Genomic DNA, 20,193 nt, shown 5'->3' on the forward strand with positions numbered 1-20,193 from the left:
CAAGTGCCATTTGTCAGGGGCATTGATGCCCCTGACATTCCAAGCTAAGAGTTTCATTGCTCCTGCGGAAGGGTGTTTCCCTTCCCTAAATTAAGTTTGGTTTGACCACTAGCTGCACCAGCAATTGCTAGCATTATTTTTTTGACTTGCACCCCCGCATTCCTTTTGGCTTGAAGTTTGGTTTGTCAATGGTTGAATCCGACTTCCCAAAACCTTTTGTGGAATCCTCCAATATAAGATCAGAGTCAAGCTCAAAGTATTCTTCCCACTCTGAAGAGGAAGACTCGATTTCTCCATCTTCCAATTCAATACCCAGCAAAGAGAAAATCTTATCTCCCATCTCCCCCAAATTTCTAGTAGCATCCTTTTCTCGAGTGTGAATTTTGTAGTCTTCAATTACCAGCTGGCTCCCAGTCTCAAGAGGAGAGGATGGTAGCGAATCCACTAGTTTAGTTTCAATATCCACCTGTAAGGTTTTAGTCTTTTCCAGAAGCATGAGTAGATCTTGTTGGCTCTCACTTTGATCAGAGGAGGGAGGAGCTATGTGAAAAGGAGTTGCCTCAGTCAAGGGAATATTCTCATTTTCATGAATTTTGTTTCTAAAATCCTCCCCAGTATCAGTGGAGATAGGAGGTTCCGGTTGCAGATTTTCTTCAATAGGAAATTGCATACAGGAATAAATTTTCTGTATCATAGCCGAAACATCACAACCTAAGCCGGTGTGATCCAAGGAGAATCATTTAGGGCAAATATGCATATGATCTTCTCTATCAATCTTTTGGATCCAGAATTTTCCTGCACCAATAATTTTAACTTCTTCCGGGATCTTGGTGATTTGATCTGTGCAAATGCATATTCTAAGGAAGCTTACCCATATTTTGTCCTCCAAAATGTCATCAACCGATACAAATGTGCCAAGATCTTTGCATATATCCTTAATGACATCAATATGCTAGTAATCTAAGGGACAGTTATAGAGTCTTATCCATACCTTACTGTCCGGTAATACATGAGTCTGGGGATTGAAATTGAGCTACCATTCAATGATGTGAACTTCAATACCATCTAAGATATATGGACCTTTGTTTTTAGCTTGCCATTTCTCCTCATTACTCATAAATTCTATCATATAGAAGTCATTTGGGAGAATATTGATGTTAATATCCTTTCCCCATTGTGCTCGACACTAGGATTCAAAGTTACCCTTAACCCGTTTTCCACCTCCCCACTTGATGAAAAAGAAAAACTCAAGCAAATTCGACCTAGCATCATTTATTTTATTTTCATCCAAAAATATAGTAGGTCTTGAAGTTTTTCTCACCGGTTTAGGATGACGGGGACGATGAGGGTGAAAAGTTCATCCTCAGAAATCAGTATTTCCCACTCTATCCAAACAAGGGTTCCGATTTTTAAGATGAAAATTGGATCTCCAAAACTTGGCATGGTTCGTCCTAGAGTTGTCTTGCCCGAAATGCCCTTTCCGTATTTGGAAATTACCATGAGATTTCAGAGGGACCAGATTGGGTTCAGAATGTGGATTGCCTCACTCGATTGCCACCCCAAGGATGCTAGATTCAGGCAATGGTTGCCAGTTTTGGGGAAAATAAGAAGCAGGATACTTGGCCTTGCAAAACCATCCTTTGTTATTCCAAATGAAACCATTTTCCTTCCATTTTAGCGGGTCAATAGGGCACTGGTTGCCACTTGAATATGGATTTCCATAATTCATCCACGGTCTGGAATATCTGTCTCCATGGAAAATGTCTTTTCTCCCGGAATTAGTCAGGTTCTGAGAGGGTTGAAACCTACCTATTTCAGTGGGAAAGGCAATATCTGCTTCATCGCTCCATGAATTGATCTTTGGAGTGACTTTGTTTTGATTTGGAATCTTTGCAGCCTGAACACCCAAACCTCGCATATCGGCTTCCCTGCTCCTGGTGGCGCTATCGCTCCTGCTGCCTTCAAACGCCGCCATTTGCTCCCTATGACCACACTATTATATTTAAATTTATGATTTGAACCAAGGATGTAAGCACTACAAGCAAGAAGCCCCACCATTTCTCCAAGGTTCTCCCCAAGGTAAGGGTACTCCATTTTTAAAACAGTAGAGATGAACCCGTGGGGGTTTGAACCTAGGTTGTAGGCACTACAGGTAAGAAGCCCCACCATTTCACCAAAGGCTCATCCTAGGTATATGATCAAATTATTATTCAAACTCATATACATATATATATATATATAGTAATAATTCAATTCAAATTTAATTATCTTTTCTTTTTCTAAACATTATATAAATCATATATGTATATATGTGTGTGTATATACTTCATATACACATTTACATATGTGTGTGTGTGTGTGTGTGTGTGTGTGTGTGTGTGTGTGTGTGTGTGTGTGTGTGTGTGTGTGTGTGTGACTATCTAGAAATCACAAAGTAGAAATATAAGCATGATATGAAATTTATACATTATCTGCACACAAAATGCACATTCAAACATCAAAATACACGTATAATCATTTTTTTTAATAATTAACTTTAAAAATCAATCTTTCTTCAAATTAAAGAAATGTCGATGACAACTACTTATACCAAATTCATTATTCAAACAAACATTCAAATAAAGTCATTTTAAATCATCTATCTTTGCAAGATGCAGATTATAAATTCTAATGTGGTGTGTGAGATTCCATCTATTCTAACGAAGTCCAAGAGCTAAAACAAATCTACCTAAACCATGTTCTCTCCTTCATTTGTGTTCACCTGTTCCCGCATTCACTTGCACTCAATTGCTCATGAGCAATGACGATCCCAATTTCATAATAAAAACAATACTAATCATTCAATTGCATTTACATAAATAACATAATGCAAATCCTTTCATCGCATAGAATTTTCCTATTTCATTATCATCTATTTCACTAAAAATTCCATTTCCATTTCATTTCAATTTCATAAATGAAAAATAAACACTATTTTTCTAATAAATACTTACAGATAAATATGGTTCATGACAAAGAAACCATTATCCAACACATGATTTTGATAAATATAAATAAAAAGCAATGTAATCATATGTGAAATGGTAAACAAATTAGATTTAGCAAATTCCATTAGGAAGAACCCTAAATCAAGTATGAAAATTCAATTAAAAAATTATGCATCCCACAAGTCAATTTTATAAAAATAAATTAGGGTTTTTGTGAAATTCACCACTAAATTTATGTAATTATAAGTGCAATTTTTTTGTTTAAATGCCTACAAATTAGATCTAAGACCATAAATCATAAATAAGCATGAAAGAGGTTGGGTTCACCAAAATGTAATGGTGGAAAAAATAGGGTTTCACAAATAAGGATAGTAAGACCACTAATTTTTCCTTGGGGACCACCACATTGAAAGACGGATGAACCTAATAGATCTAGCCACAATCCAAATATGGAAACAACTTAAAATATTATTAGATTCATGAGTTATGTTTTTGCCACCTCTTTCTAGTTGAATATTGGATAGTAAATGTGAATTAGGGTAAAACAAGTGTTGTCCTCATTTTTAGCGTTAGCAAAAAAAATGAGGGTACCCCACAAATTCTGGCTCATTTGTGGTTTTTCCTACTCTATGGTTCGCTTTATGAGATATTTTTGTCGTCATAAGCGCGTTTTTCCCATGTTTTACACTTATTCACTTTTATGTGAAGTCGAGGTGTAAATTGAGTTTACGAACCTGATTTACACCTCTTTTGGCTCATTTAATCTTTAAGGTGCAATTCAAGTTCATAGACCTAATTTACACCTCATAGGTGCAAATCGGGTCTATAAACCTGAATTGCACCCTTTTGTTGCACTTTGAGTTATTTATGGCTCATTAGAAGAATTGGTTTAGGAGTATTTTCCCTCGGTTTTTAAAACTTATTTCTCTTTTTACCCTCATTTTAATCTTTCCCAAGTTGATTTCGTGGCTAGAGGAAGAAGAATTTGATCTTACATTTCGGGTATGTATCTATTTTTCCCTCTTGCTAGGGTTTTAGAAACCTTTTTTGTTCTTCCTTATTTCTATTTTTGTATATATTTCACTAGTTTTTATTACCAGATTTTTCATTTGGATCATACGATCCTAAACGATTTCTATTATTTCCTTTTGATCTTCCTTTTTAGTGTCATGGCGGGGCCGTAGGCCCAACACGCACCACTGAGTGGTCCGAGTCGGGTTTGTGACTTCGCCATGGCCTCACCTTTCTTTTGTGTTATATTGAATGTTATTGATTGCATTATGGTGTGGGCGGGGCCATCAGGCCATCACACACCACAGTATTATGTGTGGCGGGTTAGCGACCTCAACCACACGTTGTTCCCTTGCATTTCATTGAGGTGTTGGTGGGGCCATAGGCCCACCATACACCACGATATGGTGTTGGCGGGTTTGCAACCCCATCTAACACATGGTTTATCAATAGTTTTTACAGTGATCATTAATGATGTTTGGCGGGGCCGTAGGGCCACCATACACCATAAACGGTGTATGGCGAGTCTGCGACACCGCCCAACATTGTGTTCTTATATGTTATGGTGTATGGCGAGTTTCTAAACTTTCCCTCCACCATTTCTTTTGATCTTCCTTGTTGGAGTTCGACGGGTCTATGAACCCGACCGACACCTCTCTGCCATGATATTTTTAATGTGTAATTTGGGTTTATAAACCCAAATTACACCTTTTTTTGGTTTTTTCAAATGTAATTAGAACTTTGAAAACCCTAATTACGTTTTTTTCACCCATTCTTTTGTAAATGAATTTTTTGAATTTATTTATTCAAAATTCATTTATTGCACACACGTAAATGGTTATTTTTCATTCAATTCACCATGGAGATATTAATTTGTCGAAAAGGGTTTTTTGGAAAACCTAATTGTTTCAAATGTGCTATTTCAGAATTTGTTCAAGACATATGAACAAAAGTGAATTGATCCAATATATTATTATAATGCTGATGATTGTCTTTTTTCTCTTAGTGTTATTATTATATCAATGACAGAGGTTTCTCCAAACAAAAAGAATGAAATTCAAGAAGCAGGACCCACATTTGGTTTTTCCACCTTCTTCAGTTACTTCTAATATTGATCACATTAGAGGAATAGAGATAAGTTATGTTGATCTAAAATAATTTCATAAAAGAATCAAGAAACCACCTTCATATCGTGACATGGAAGCTATTATCAATAGTGGCATCCACTTAGTAGCTTCTTTTTGATCCAGATAGCAGAAGTGTGAAGGATGAATCTAGGAAGAAATGGATCAGGCTTGATGAAGAATTCTTTGATTTATTCTTCAAGTGTCCTAGTATTGAGAAGTATATTGATATTACAATGCAGTCATCTATATCCTACTTTGATAGAAATTCAAATAAGTGTAGGCGTAATATGAATGACAATTGGCTTAAAACCCCAAGACCTACTATTGTAAGATGGTTAGAGACTCTTCCTAGAAGTGACTTCATTGAAGAGGTCAATTATTTGATAACCCTTTTAAGTAGATTTAAAGGACTTCCTACTTCTAATACTTTCTATAAATGGATGTATCATTATATTCATGTGACCAGACAAAACAAGGAGAAGATATTTTGGGGGAAACAGATTAGTGATGCCATATGTGAACATCTCACCAAGGTTCCTACTACACTTAAGTTCTATATGACTTCTTACTTGGTGTGCCTTGCAGCTTCAATGAGACATTTTCCTAGATTGTCTACTACTGGCGATGGGAGGCAAATTGAGGTACACAAATACTATTCCCAGTTGGTTCTTCAAGAAAGTCATAATCATTTCTGAAGAGTGAATTATGCTTTCTTTGGTTATTAAATGGTTATGCTAAATAAGAACTTGTATAATAAGAGATTTTATGATCATGCATGGGAAGTAGTGAATCAATATGGATGCATGTTCCTTCAGTTTCCAACCTTTACATATATCAGGTTTGGATGTTTCAATGTTGAGCCCTTCATGCTTCCTAGATACCCTTCTGATAAGATTGTGCTAATGGATCTTTCTCGTCAGATGAATGTTGTGCATGAGGCCCAATCAGGTTCTCATAAGATGGACTTGAAATTTTCTCTTTCAATTGGAAGGTATTCTATCAATTCCATCGTTAAGGCCAGGGCAATGGAGGAGGAGATGAGAAGAGTTACCATGAGGTTCTTTAAGGATATAAAGGACTTTGATTACAAAGGAATGAGAAACAAATTGAAGAAGGCATATGTACATGTGCATTGGATTGAAGATGTTTGGGTTGATTGTAGGTCCGGGCATGATGTGAGAAAACTTGATTATTGTCAGCTGGCAATTGAACAGATTGAGGACTTTGGTCTTGTCGATGTTCCTGAAGATTTGGAGGAAGACGGTGATATCTTGGATTCAATGTATGAGAAGAACAAGGTTTCTTCCATTCCTTTTCCTCTCATCTAGTAGTCGCAAAAGGAATGTACTTCCATCAGGGCACATTTTTTCAGAGTATTCTTACGAATACTAATGTTTGGTTATCTTTTCATGGTGTTCCTTTAAAATATTTCTCTTCTACTTCTGATGATGACACTAATGGCCCAATAGGAAAGAGATCGGAGATTAGAACCAAGAACAAACAAGATCTTGCTACTCCAAAAAAGGCTCCTAAGTTGAAATTTACATTTGGGTCTAAGAAAGGTAAAACTCAAGGAGAGCCTTCAAGTTCTAATGTTCAGAAAATATCTAAGTTAAAAAATTATATCATAAGGGTCAAAGTCATCACTGGAAACACCTTGGGACCTAATAGAATTCAAATAAAGAATGCTTTGCAAAAGATCGAGGAGTTCTATAAGCAAGATTCAGCTCAAGGGAATGATACTTAGTCATTTTCATGTTTTTCCAATGGAATTTTACTATTTCAATTGACACCTCAGGTGTCATTTTGTAACTACACATGTGCACATGTTGAGTGCACAAGTCCTAAGTCAAATCGAACTCTTCTTTTTACTTAGTCATAGAATTAGTTATAATTTCCTATTTTCATGTTGCACCCCTCTACTATATATATGACGATTATTATTGTAATAAGGATCTTTTTCCATCTTTGTTTATGCAACAAAACTCTACCAAAGTGAAAAGAAAATTAAGACTTGGTGTTCATTTTGTAAATTTACAATTTAATCAAGAAAGAGAGAAGCTTGGCATTCAAACTTTGTTTTGAGTTCAATCTTTTATATGATTTGAATGTTCTTATGTGATTGGTGTCATATGTTCTTGAATTATTTAAATTGGATATAGTCTTGGTGTTAAAATTTGAAAAGTATTTTGAGTCTTTACAAGTAATCTTTGAGTTAGTTTGAAGTTTCAAGAACTGGAAATTAGTTAAGGGGAGAATTGCTTTAAGTCTTTGAGATTTTATAAATTATGTCTAAAAATTATATTTAGAAGATAGAAAGTAGAGTCTTTGTGCTATATGAACTATCGAGTTAGAGTAGAATATCTTTTGATATATTTGTGTCTTTGAGTTGACAATATATTTGGGTTACAGTGGTTGATAGAAATTTTGGTACATTGAAAGAATATTTGTGTTCCTAAGTGTGCTAACTCTCGTTCCTAAGTCATTTTTAGAAAAAGGAAAGTAATGAAATACTTTGTTCTTTCATGGACACTTTAATTCATAAGTTAATTAGTTAATATTACCGCAAGTTTTAAGTCATTTAGAGAAGGAATCTATTCTGAAAAGAGAATTAGATATAACTGGTTTTGAAAGAAGAGGACTAAGTTGTTATTGTACCTTGGATTAGTGTAAAGTTAGTAGGTAGGAAAAAGAGAAAGCAATTGTATTAGAAAGGGTGAGCCTTCCCTTATAATTAGGAGGGGTTATATCTTGCCTTCTTAGAGATATCATCCTGTGTGCTATCGTGAAAGACACATTTTGTGAACCTTCACCAGTTTACAAAATTTTCACCCAACAACAAGGAATGATTGAAGAAAATTATCAAAATTAGACTGCTACAGATGTCCCATGGAGCCACAAATTGATATCTAGGCAAAATAAGATATTTAGAACATGTTCCTAGAAGTTCGGCCTAATTTTTTGGAACCAGATGATACAGATTCACCTTGGTCCTCCGAATTTTACTTCTTAGAAAGCTGAACCTGTTTGTCATTGTTGAATTTGTTGAAATCTTGAAGTATAGCTTTTGAGCTTGTTCCTTGCACATGGAAAAAAAGAAATGGGGTTGTGGATAGGGGTTTTCCTTAAGTCAAACCACAATTTAGGAATTAACCTTGAATTGAATAATATAAATACTGAAGTAAATGCTAAGGAGATATACCTCATATCTGTAATTGCTAATAATGATTCAATGCTCTTTAAATGTAATCACAAATGTTGAATGTAATGGCATTACAAACACATAAACATGAAAAACCTCATCACACATAGATTCTTGCATGAAGATTGATGCAAATTTGCTCCACAATGCTTGAAGGATGAAACATGGTCTTGAATCTCAAAAAATGCTTGATGATGAATACTTAACTGATGTCTATATTTTTTTAGTTATTTAGACTAGAATAATATACAAGCAAAGTTGATAAATACCTTTGATGAGTTTTCTAGGCTAGGATTATTCTCCTTTAGAAAATGTAGCATCACAAATTATATACCCTTGACAATTTCACACTAGGTTTAAACACCTTTTATGAGTTTAATAGGCTACGATTATTCTCCTTTAAAAATATTAGCATTATAAATCATATATCCTTGACAATTTCACACTAGGTTTAACACTTGTATTGGTATTTGTGCCTAAACTTGTTTAAATGTGCTTGATTTGGGACCAAACCTATAATGTGGGTCACCTCGACTAGTGCATAACCCTTTGTGTAGCTATAAAAAGGTTGGACACTAGCGTCCATTGCTAGTGTCCTCCCAATTTGACTCCAAATTCAAATATTTGAATGTCAATTAGGGGCCTTCAACAATTATATCCCATTTTAGACTCCCAAAAAATTGTTTGCAGAAAGGTACATACACGTATAAATGTGTTTCCCTTCAACATTTGAAGGTCTAAATCTCTAGGAACGGGATTCTAAATCTCTAGGAACATGATTCTAGCTATTCAATCTGGCAATCAATCATAATGATCAAGCAAGCAATTCAAGTTGTTTATTGTAGGATTGCAAATTTATCAAGCAAAGAAGTTTGAAGGTTATTGGTGAATGGTATGGAAAGGTGAATCAGAATAGGGAAACAAATGCAATACAAGATCCAAACTCACAATCCACGCAATCACATAATGAAGCCTAAGATCTATGAATAGATCAAATGATAAGAAATATTAATACCAACCCAAAGACCTTAAGGGACTCCATTGTTTCTTGATATTTTCTTAAATGCTTGATGTAGATTTTCTCTCATATTTTGTAGCATGCCTTTGATAATATCATGATAGTATGAAGGCTTGATGCTTGTTAATAAATACTTGATAGTGATAGTGCTAGCTCTTAATAATGATATAATACTTGATAGATGACTCATAATTTGACTATAGTGTATGTTCTCAAAAGTGTTAGGGGTAAAATGAGTAAAATGAATGTCTTACTTATATGTCTCACATCACATTTGATCAATGGTGAAGATTAAATGATAAGATCAGTGGATGAAAAAAATTGAGAGAGGATGGGATCTATAATGCACATGGTTTGATGAGGTAGAAATATAAGGTGTATAATGCATAGTGAAAATAAATAAATATTAATTTTATTTATTTGAGATGAGAAAATTAAATAAATTATTTGAATTGATTTGATTTTGGAAGGAAGTGTTAGCTAATTAAATAATTTTAAGAAATTTAATATAGGAGGGAAATTAATTAAATGATAAAAATTATTTAATTAATATTGGAATAAAATAGGCAAAATTAATTAAATAAAAACATTTAATTAATTGTGGATAGAAAAGGCTAATGAACTAATTAAATAATTAAAAGTCATTTAATTATTAGAGAAAATTTTATCGTAAATAAGTAATTAAAATTTTTCTTAATTAATATGGACTAGTCTAAATGATGAGATGGCAATATGAAAATGCTTTAGTCATTTTCAAATGTCTACATTTTTCCCCTCTTCAAGCCAATAATTTTTATGGTGTTTTTTCAAAGAAAAGATGATGAGTAATATACACTGGTGATAGGATAGATGTGCCCTCAGGAGATAGACAAGAGAACAAGTTCGAGGGCAATCTCACGATAAGAAAGATAGGCTAGGAAATTAAAAAGAGAGGGTAAATGCGTAGATTTAGAGTTCAAATGGGGTGATTGATGATCCAAAGTGACCACAGATTGAAAATATCAAAAATTTAATTTTTTAGCGTCTCCATGTTTCAAAAAACCACATTTTTGGAGGCCTTAATAACAATATTTGGGGTCTAAATTGGCATCGGTCCCTAAGAACCATTATTATAGGAAGGGTTCCAAGGGAATTAAACAATATCTCTTTGTTCTCTTTTTGATGATGTAAAGAAGTTCATTTCTTATCATAGATCTAGGAGTTATGACTTGACCAAGTTGGTGCAATATAACACACTAGTTTTTAATAATTTACTTGAATTCATATGGAAATGGGAAAAACTACTGTGCAAATGGTAGGTAGATACATCTGGGGAATGCAAATGCACACTCAACAAGAGTGGTCATGTAAATGAGAGGGCACACTGTGCAAATGGTGCACCCACACACTTGGCACATAGAGTTGCATGAACTATAGTGTGCCATACCACCATCAAAAAGGATCACATAGATAGTGTGGTGCACGATAGTGACAATATAGAGTGTAGACACCTAAAAATGTCTCATTGATCATGTACTAATTATTCCTCAAATTGATTAAATAATTCTTTAATTATTTAATTATTATTTTTAACTATTTCTTCTAATTTCATATTTCCTCATCATCTTACTAATTATTCTATTTTCTATTTCTATCATCATTTAATCATTTTAACCATTTTCTAAATATTAATTAAATATTTATTATTTAATTAATCCTGATTAATTCCCCAATTTAAATAATCTTTATTATTTAAATAAATTAATTCTCAATTTCTATCTCTAATCATCTAATCATTCAACTCTCTTCTAAATATTAATTAAATATTAATTATTTAATTAATTGTGATTTAATCTTTTAATTTAAATAATCTTTATTATTTAATTAAAGTCCATTTCTAGCATAATTAAATAGTTTCTTAAAATTATTTAATTAGCTAATTAATTCTTCAATTCCAAATCCCCAAATTCTAATTTCATTTAATTTCATATTCTTCTAATTTCTTCCAAATTCAAATACATGTGCATGATTTCAAAAATCAAATTGAAAATCAAAGTCAAGTTCTAAATATATTCAAATACTAAATTGAATTTAAATAAATTCAATTATTTGAATAAATATCATGCAAAGATTAAATTGAAAATCTAAGTCAAAGTGCAAGCACATGCTAAATTAATTAATTAATTCAATCAATCAATTAATTAAATCATTTATCTCTCCAGTCTCTATTTTCATCTTCTAGTTCTCTTGGTCATCTTCTTTATTTCTTCCAATCATTCTTTTTCTTCTTTCAATTAGTTTTTTCTCAATCAGTTGACTCCTTTAATCTATTCAATCTATTTTGTTTCACCTCCAAGTCAGTAGTTCAACTATCAATGAGCATGTGAGCTCACCTGAGTTCCACCTCTTGATCATTTTGTTCCACCTTTCAATCAATCTTCTCCAAAAATCTATAAATTGAGCATTCAATCCTCACAATTCCTCTAGATCACGAACTTCGAATCTTTGTGTCAATTGCATGTTGCCAGTACAATATCTGAGAGCCATCATACCACAGAGAGAAGAAGGACAATGGAAGCCACGATGCATAATAGGGAGTTTCATATTGCTTAGTGTAGTCACATAAATCTGTCCATTTTAATTAAATGAATATTTTGTATTTATTTGATTAAAAATCCACTAGCCACCAATTAATTAAATAAATATTTAATTAATTCATCTCCAAACATTCTTCTATTAATTAAATAAATTATTCAATTTATTTTAATTAATTCATTAAACCAAATACAAATCAATTAAATAAATAAAATCTATTTATTTAATTAAATCCCCCTATTCCTCTTTTAAATAAATTAAATAAAACATTTATTTAAATCATTATCCCCACCCCACTTGCATTTTCCTACAAATGCAACTTGCACACATTTTGAAATAAATGAATTTTTATTTTAAATAAAATCCTATTTTCCCTCACCCACCAAATCCACTTGTAAAATCTAATCCCCTTCTAGATTCTTCTAACCCCTTCCTAATTAGCCTAATCCATCCCCTAATTATTGTCACATTCCTAAGCAAAATGGAGTCACTTCTCAAATGGCCCAAAGTCTTGGATAACCATTGAAGGTTTTCAACCTTCAACCACCAAAAAACCCCAAAGTCTTTGAAAACCATTAAAGGCTTCCAACTTTCAACCACTTAATCCCCAAAGTCTCCAATAACCATTAATGGTTAATTCAACTCTCCCACATGGTTAAAACATTTGTTTTGACTCAACCTCTACCCAACCCAAGGGTCTCATCAGGTCATTAATGCTTTGACCATGATTATCTCTTAATCATTTGCACAAAGGTTTATCCTTGCATTAACTCCTAATCCAGTGGGTAATCCTAATTTAGGCTTGACTCTTAGCCTTTAGATAACCATGAGGTCTTCTCAAGCCTTTAATGCCTCCAACCTCTTCTCTCAACCCAATCCTGTGTTGACACTTGTCACCATTTCATTGGTGCAAATTGTGCACATGGATCCCCAACTTTCAAGCTTGACCCTTGATTAAACCTTTCAATCCTGGCCATCCATTGCTCCATTTTTCCTATAAATAGAGCCCATTCCTTCATAATCCAGATCCTGAAAACTTGTAAGCATTTAGACTATAGTCATTTTAGAGAGCATTTTAGCATAGCATAACTAAATCTTGTCTTTTTGGTTAAAATACTTCATTTTAGCATTAAAATAGCTTTTCATTTCATATTTAGAGCTATTCTATAAATCTCAATCCTCCATAAGCATCCATAGTGCAAAAAGCTGCTGAGAGCTACACTATTTTGGAACTTGGAGAGGAGAGGAACAAGGGAGAAGGAACTAAGAGTATGTTAGGAGGTATTTGGAGATGCCTCATCATGTTTGCTTTGATAGTTAAATATGCTTGCATGCTTATAGTCTCTCTTTTGGTATGCCTTTTTAGATTAGTTTTCGATTGACTAACACTAATGTTTTCTGTGTTTTGTGTTGATTGATCTTAGACTAATCTTGTGCCATTTAGGAGGGCATCACTTAGTTTAATTCCATTTTGCATTTATTCTTTTGGTTTTATGTTTGAATTGCTTAGATAGTTAAGGATTTGTGATCGTCCTTATTTCCTATTTAGCAATGGTGTATTTGAGCATGCTACATTTTGGTGAACCTAACGTGAACAACAACTAATTTACCTTCTTTGTTTTCTGTGTAATTTTTGCAGGTCGTACGAATTTTATTTTATTTTTACAGATTTTGCATGGATTTCGAGAATAGATTTATCATCACGCTATCACATAGACAACATTACGCATTCAACCCTTTGGGGTCACGCATTCGACCAGATAGGGTCACACAATCGCCCTTTACAGATCACGCATTCGGAGGGAAAATTGATGTTTTATTGTTTCTATTCTCATATCCTTTATGTTCTTTGATATGTTTAATTTTCTCTAAAATTGAGTAAATCTGAAAAAAAAAAAAAAACATATTATTTTGCATGATTTGATTATAACAGTTTATGGCACGAAAGGTACAATTCAGGACCTCAGGTGATAGAAGGACAAAGGAACAAAGAAGACAGGCCAAACGCTATCAAAGGGTTCTCCAAGCAGAAAAGCAGATACAAGATTGGGAAGATCAACTAACCTTTGATAGATATAACAACTTAGTTCTCTCATATCAAGTTAAATATGATCTAATTAATATTGAATGGATGATGAGAGATTTAGCTAGGGCCTCATAATTGGTTTTGTAGGTTTTTGATCAGGTTTAGATTAATTTTTTATTTTTTAGTGTTATCTGCCTGTCAATCACGCAATTGAAATGTTTGGATTATGCAATTGATCTATTATTGTCATGCATTCGAGCTGTCAGAATTATGCATTCACTATGTTATGTTCACGCATTGGCTCTGTCAGTGTCACGCAATTACGCAAGTATTGTCACACATTTGTTTCTGTCAATTTTTTATTCTGTCTTCTGTTGATTTGATTTTACTGCTAATCATTTGTTTGCAGCCTGTGGTGAATTTACAGAAAGGATAAAATTAGTATTAGATCAATTGCACTCGTAATCTCACACTTCATCTTTTGGTGCTTAAAATCAACAATGGTTAAAATGGACATGCATGCACAATCTCACACTTCATCTATTGGTGCTTAAAATTAACATTGGTTAAAATTGACATGCATGTATAACACTTCGATTTGGGCTTAAAATCAATAACGGTTAAAATTGACATGCATGCCTTCATATTTCAATTTGGTTTTTAAAATGGACATGCAGATGTGTATTCAACACCTAAATTTGGGCTATAAAATGAATGTGAATCAGGCTGCATAAGATTAAATCACATTTGATTTTCTTAAGGTAAAGAATTTTTATCATGTTTAGGTGGACCTACTGTTGCATTAACTAACTTTCCACCTGCCTTCAGGGTCTTGGGAGAAAGGAAGAAGGTGACAACGACATCCAATTTTTATTTTATTCCACGTAGTGAGGGGTATCTTTGACTAGGGATTTCATCACCCCATAGAGGTACTTCAAATTGGCATGCGTTGGGGATATCATCTCTCCTAGCATACTCTCAAGCGAGTTTTTCGAGCCGCTATATAAATATATTGGTCAGGCGACTAGAGTGTTGAGTGAATTCGATGTATGTGGGGGCCTTCCCTGCACCGATAAGCTCAAGTAAAGTCTTAAGTGGCTTGCTCTGAGAATCCATCATTGGATCGGGACCCCTTGAAACCCTACAATAAGAACCAAATTAGTAGCCCAAAACCCTACATTCAGTGATTTCGGGAGTGCAGATCATACCCCATAGATACCCTTCATGTACCTTACACTATGATACAGGAATCCCTCAGCTATAAGATCTTTGGATATTCAGGGTAAGAGAGACTGGCATGCCTGAGAAGTGTGTGTCGTGGAGTGGAGCCAGTGCTGCCAGACTCTCTATCTGTTCATTTTGTCTCGGTATTTCATAAGGGCCTCATTAAATGGTGTCCACTTTCCAACCTAAGATTGTATTTTGTGCTTTTTTATGTATCGTTGTGTCAGACTAGAGTATTGAGTCAGTCCTTTGGGCTATTTCAGGCCCTATCCTACGTATCTCTGAATTTTCTGAGATTGTTTGAAAAACCAGTTCAGTCAGCTATATTTACCTCCAAACAATTGTTCTCAGGCTTGAAGAAACCACAAAACTGGTCCTATACATAGAATTACCGAAAACAAAGTCCATTTTTGAAACGTCAAAACTCAATGGTTTATACACTTGTGACCCTAGGAAGTCCTTGCATAGTCCTCATTTATGTCCTATTATCATCCTAATTCCTTGCATAGATCTTCACTTACGTCCTTACTATCATCATAAATCCTTGCATAGTCCTCATTTATGTCCTTACTATCATCCTAAGTCCTTGCATAGGTCTTCACTTACGTCCTTACTATCGTCATAAATCCTTGCATAGTCCTCATTTATGTCCTTACTATCATCATTAGTCCTTGCATAGTCCTCATTAACATCCCCATTATCATCCTCATATACGTCTCCATCTAGGTTTCATATACGTCTGTCTTAGTCCATCATCATTGACATAATCATCCTACAAAGTCATAGCATGTGTCTTAATGGGTCTCCCAGGTGATGGTTTGCTCCCCTTCGAGCAACCTAATCTAGTACCAAATGATGGTTAGCGAGAAATCATTGAAGGTATAGCTAACTTAGCCTAGGACTCAAGGAGAAACACACCGTAGTATATAGGAGTTGAGTACGAGATAAATATCAAGAATAAAATTTCCTGTAGGATTGATAGAGAAATTCTTGCAAAACGTCTAAGAGAAGACATGGAAAAACTTGCATTACAGAAATCCAGAAATACTCAACAAGTCTCATGTCAAAATCCTCAATAGAGAGTCTAGTCTAGTTTTGCATACCTCATACCTACCTCTACAGTCTAGCATTAGTCATCGGCTTGCATAAAACCACCCTCATATAGTAGTCTTAAATGCCCATCACAAGGTCACAAAAGGCAAAAGGTATAATGGACCCAAACAACGACCAGTCTGTAAACCCAACTTGGAATATGGACATATCAACTAGTCAACAATTAGGTTCTCAGGCACTGCCTACCCTAAATGAATTACAACAACATTTAACAAAAGAAGAAATTGAGTCAACTCAACAAGATCCACATGTCCTTATGATCTTAGATGCACTTATACATAGTGATAGGGACGAATATCTCTCATTGTTATTACAAAATGGGTCGAAACTACCTGAAGATTTTGATGTCACAAAGATCTTACCAATAGGAAAAACTTTAGGTCAAGATAACAGTCAAACACCGCCCATAACACAAATGCAAGCAATGACCTCAAGTTTTCCTCAAAATGTACCTATCCAAACAAATGTCAATACAAATGCAAACTTTCAAACAAGTGCATCATCTTCAGCTATAAATGATAGTATACCAACACAGAGCATACCAATAATATCAAGTGTCTCAACACCTATTAAAACACAAGCAATAAGTGCAACCCAACCTCCAGTTTCCTATTCTATAGGATTGACATATAGTCACCAAAATGCAAATCTAGGTCTTACCAATGCAACAAGTACAACTCCACCAAACATGGGTTCCCATATCACTTATTTCACGGTACCTAGTGGAACGCACAACACACAAAATTATAATCATGGTACCTTCCAACAACCTCCTAGTTATGCAACTATGAATCCTTTTGTGGTACATACACAAACACAAGGTGTACCTTTGACCCAAACAGATATTCTGACACAACAATTACATAATTTGCAACAACAAATGACGACCATGCAGACTGGTAACGATAAAAAGAGCTACACAATGCAGGACTTACGTCCTTATCCTTTCGATCACACATTATGCATGTCTCCTTTCCCACCACATTTTGAAACACCTAAATTTGACAGATATCGAGGGAAGGGTGATCCTAGAGACCACATCAAAGAGTTTTTTATGGCATGTATAGCGGTTACAACAGAAGATACTTACTTAATGAGACTATTTCCTAAAAGTCTGGGGGGTTCGGATTTAGAGTGGTTTTCAAGTTTACTACAAACCATCACATCATGGGGAGAATCAGTTGAACAGTTTATTGCAAACTTCTCACATAACATTGAAACCCCGATTACTTTGATGGACTTGTGTGTCGCTAAACAATATGAGAATGAAACATTTGCATCCTTCATACAACAATGGAGGGCTCTCTATAGGAGGTGCAAGACAGTTATCCTAGAAACAGAGCAAGTGGATATGTTCACAGAAAACTTGATTGCCAAGATTAAATATCCAATACAAATGCAATGTTTAACCACATTCAAACAAATCACAGAAAAAGCTCTAAAATGTGAGAAGGGACTAGTAGAACAAGGTCTTATTAAGTATGGAAACACCAACAACAATGACAAATCCAAGTTTTGGTCGAAAAACAAAAATGTGACCAATGATGGTATTGTAGATGCCAGAATAGTAAACAGAACTCAACCGGTTTTATCTTTGGGAACAATTCAATCATCATATCCACATATAGAGAATAACCTTACTTCAACAAATGTAAATGCTACACAAAACATGAACACAAGGTACCCCAGAGTAAATGCTCCAAGAAGGAATTACACCTCTAGGAGAACCTATTGAGTCAACACTTAAAAAGTTAATACAGACAAACATGATCACTTTACCAGAAATAAGAGTTTATGAACCAGGTCCTTTCAAACCCACATGGTAGAATGATAATGATTTCTGTGATTATCATTGGACAAAAGGTCACAAAACAACAAGTTGCTACAAGTTGAAAAACTTGGTCCAAGATATGATAGACCAAGGTGACATCACAATCGATACTGATAAAACCTCAACAAACATGAACCATACAATCTTTAAGGATCCATTTGTTAAGCATGACAAAGGGAAAGCTACCACATCAGGTACTCAAGACAATATAGCTAGCTACACAAAGGTCTCATACGACTACACTATTCATGCCATTAGCTTAGGAGATATAGTAAACAATGATTCACAAGTAACACTTGATCAAGATGAGCAATATCAAGACACTCACACAGATGATAACCAAATTGATATCAGAGGCACCAAAATATGATGATGATAGAAATATTTGTCTCAAAGACTGAGGGCATGATCAACCATCTCATTCAAGTTGGTTTGAAGATGAATTCATGGAGCACATCATGGATGTCAAACATACACATAAATACTATGAAGAGAGATTTAACATAAATCTTGATAACACAGCATATGATACCAACAATACATGTAAGTCATATGAGACAGTGGCTATGATCACCATAACTCCCAGAGACAGAGACTATGCAGTAGTTACTCGCAGATCAAAGGTAACTTTACAAGGAATGCCACAAAATCAAGCACCAGCAGTAGGGACCTATAATGTTGCTGAGCAACTTAAGAAAACTCCGACACAGATATCATTATTCAAAATTTTGCATATTTCACCCACTCATAGAGCTATACTGGACAAAGCACTTCAAGATTCGGTAGTGGACAGAGATATAGATGAAAATGCCTTCCAATCTATGGTAGGAAATTTGACACAAGGCACACGTATTGCATTCATAGAACAAGATACTCCTAGTGATAGATTGCTTCATAACGACCCACTACATCTAGAAGCTTACATACATAAGAGAAGAATCAGAAGAGTACTCGTAGATGAAGGAGCCGGTCTCAACATTTGTACTTTAAAATTGGTTAAGGCACTAGGATATTCTGAAATTAACATTGATTCATCCAAGAGGTTAAATATCAAGGCATACGATGATGAAGAACGTCCATCAAAAGGCATTGTAACATTACTCCTACAAGTGGGACCTATAATAATAGAGGTCACTTTTCAAGTCTTGGATAGAGAACTAGGATATAACATGTTATTGGGTCGCCCATAGATCCACACCATGCAAGCAGTACCATCCATATTTCATTAGTGTGTCAAATTCTCATATAATGGTATTGAAATCACCATAAAGGGTGATCCAAATCCCTTCTAATATTGCAATTACTTGAAAGAAAGTGTGGATAATCAGGTACATATTAATCAAGCAGCACCTCTCACTACACAACTGGAGGCATTAACAATCACAGAAACAAAAAAGGATATGCCTACAACATCCTCCTTACAAATACTTTGTGGGAAACAGTTGTCTCTTTGTCCTAAGTCTTTTGGGAAACCTCACAATACAGTACAAAAATAATATGAAGGAAAATAAATTGTCAGATATACAGACTCATGCTCTTTCATTAGATGGGGTGACTTACGAGAAGAATCCATGAACAAAGATGTTAACCATTGGATATATAGAGAAGAGGATCATATGAAAATACCCAGAATACCCACATATCAATATGGCAATGGATTCAAAATGCTCCAGAGAAATGGATATGATGGTACCACAGGCCTGGGGTTATAGAAACAAGGAAGACTAGAGCCTATTGTTCCTAATGATAATCCAGGGAATCAAGGATTGGGATATAAGCATGTACCACATATCACAGAAGCAAGACAACGTACCTTTGATATACTAAATCGACCAATGAAATCGTCAGACTACATACCACAAAAGGATTTGTCCACATAGGTGCTTCCATCTTCATCTCAAACAAGTAATCAAGTACCCACATTGCCTAGTGCAGAATCAGATGGAGAAGACATGAGACAACTCCTGCAAGAACCTAGCACTGAGTCACAAAATGATACAATTGTCGACACAACAACACAAGCTACTATTGCAATAGATATAGGCTTAATACCAGTAGATGAATCTAATCCATGGTTATT

Source organism: Cryptomeria japonica, chromosome 10 (genome assembly GCF_030272615.1).
Source record: "Cryptomeria japonica chromosome 10, Sugi_1.0, whole genome shotgun sequence".
Taxonomy (NCBI): domain Eukaryota; kingdom Viridiplantae; phylum Streptophyta; class Pinopsida; order Cupressales; family Cupressaceae; genus Cryptomeria; species Cryptomeria japonica.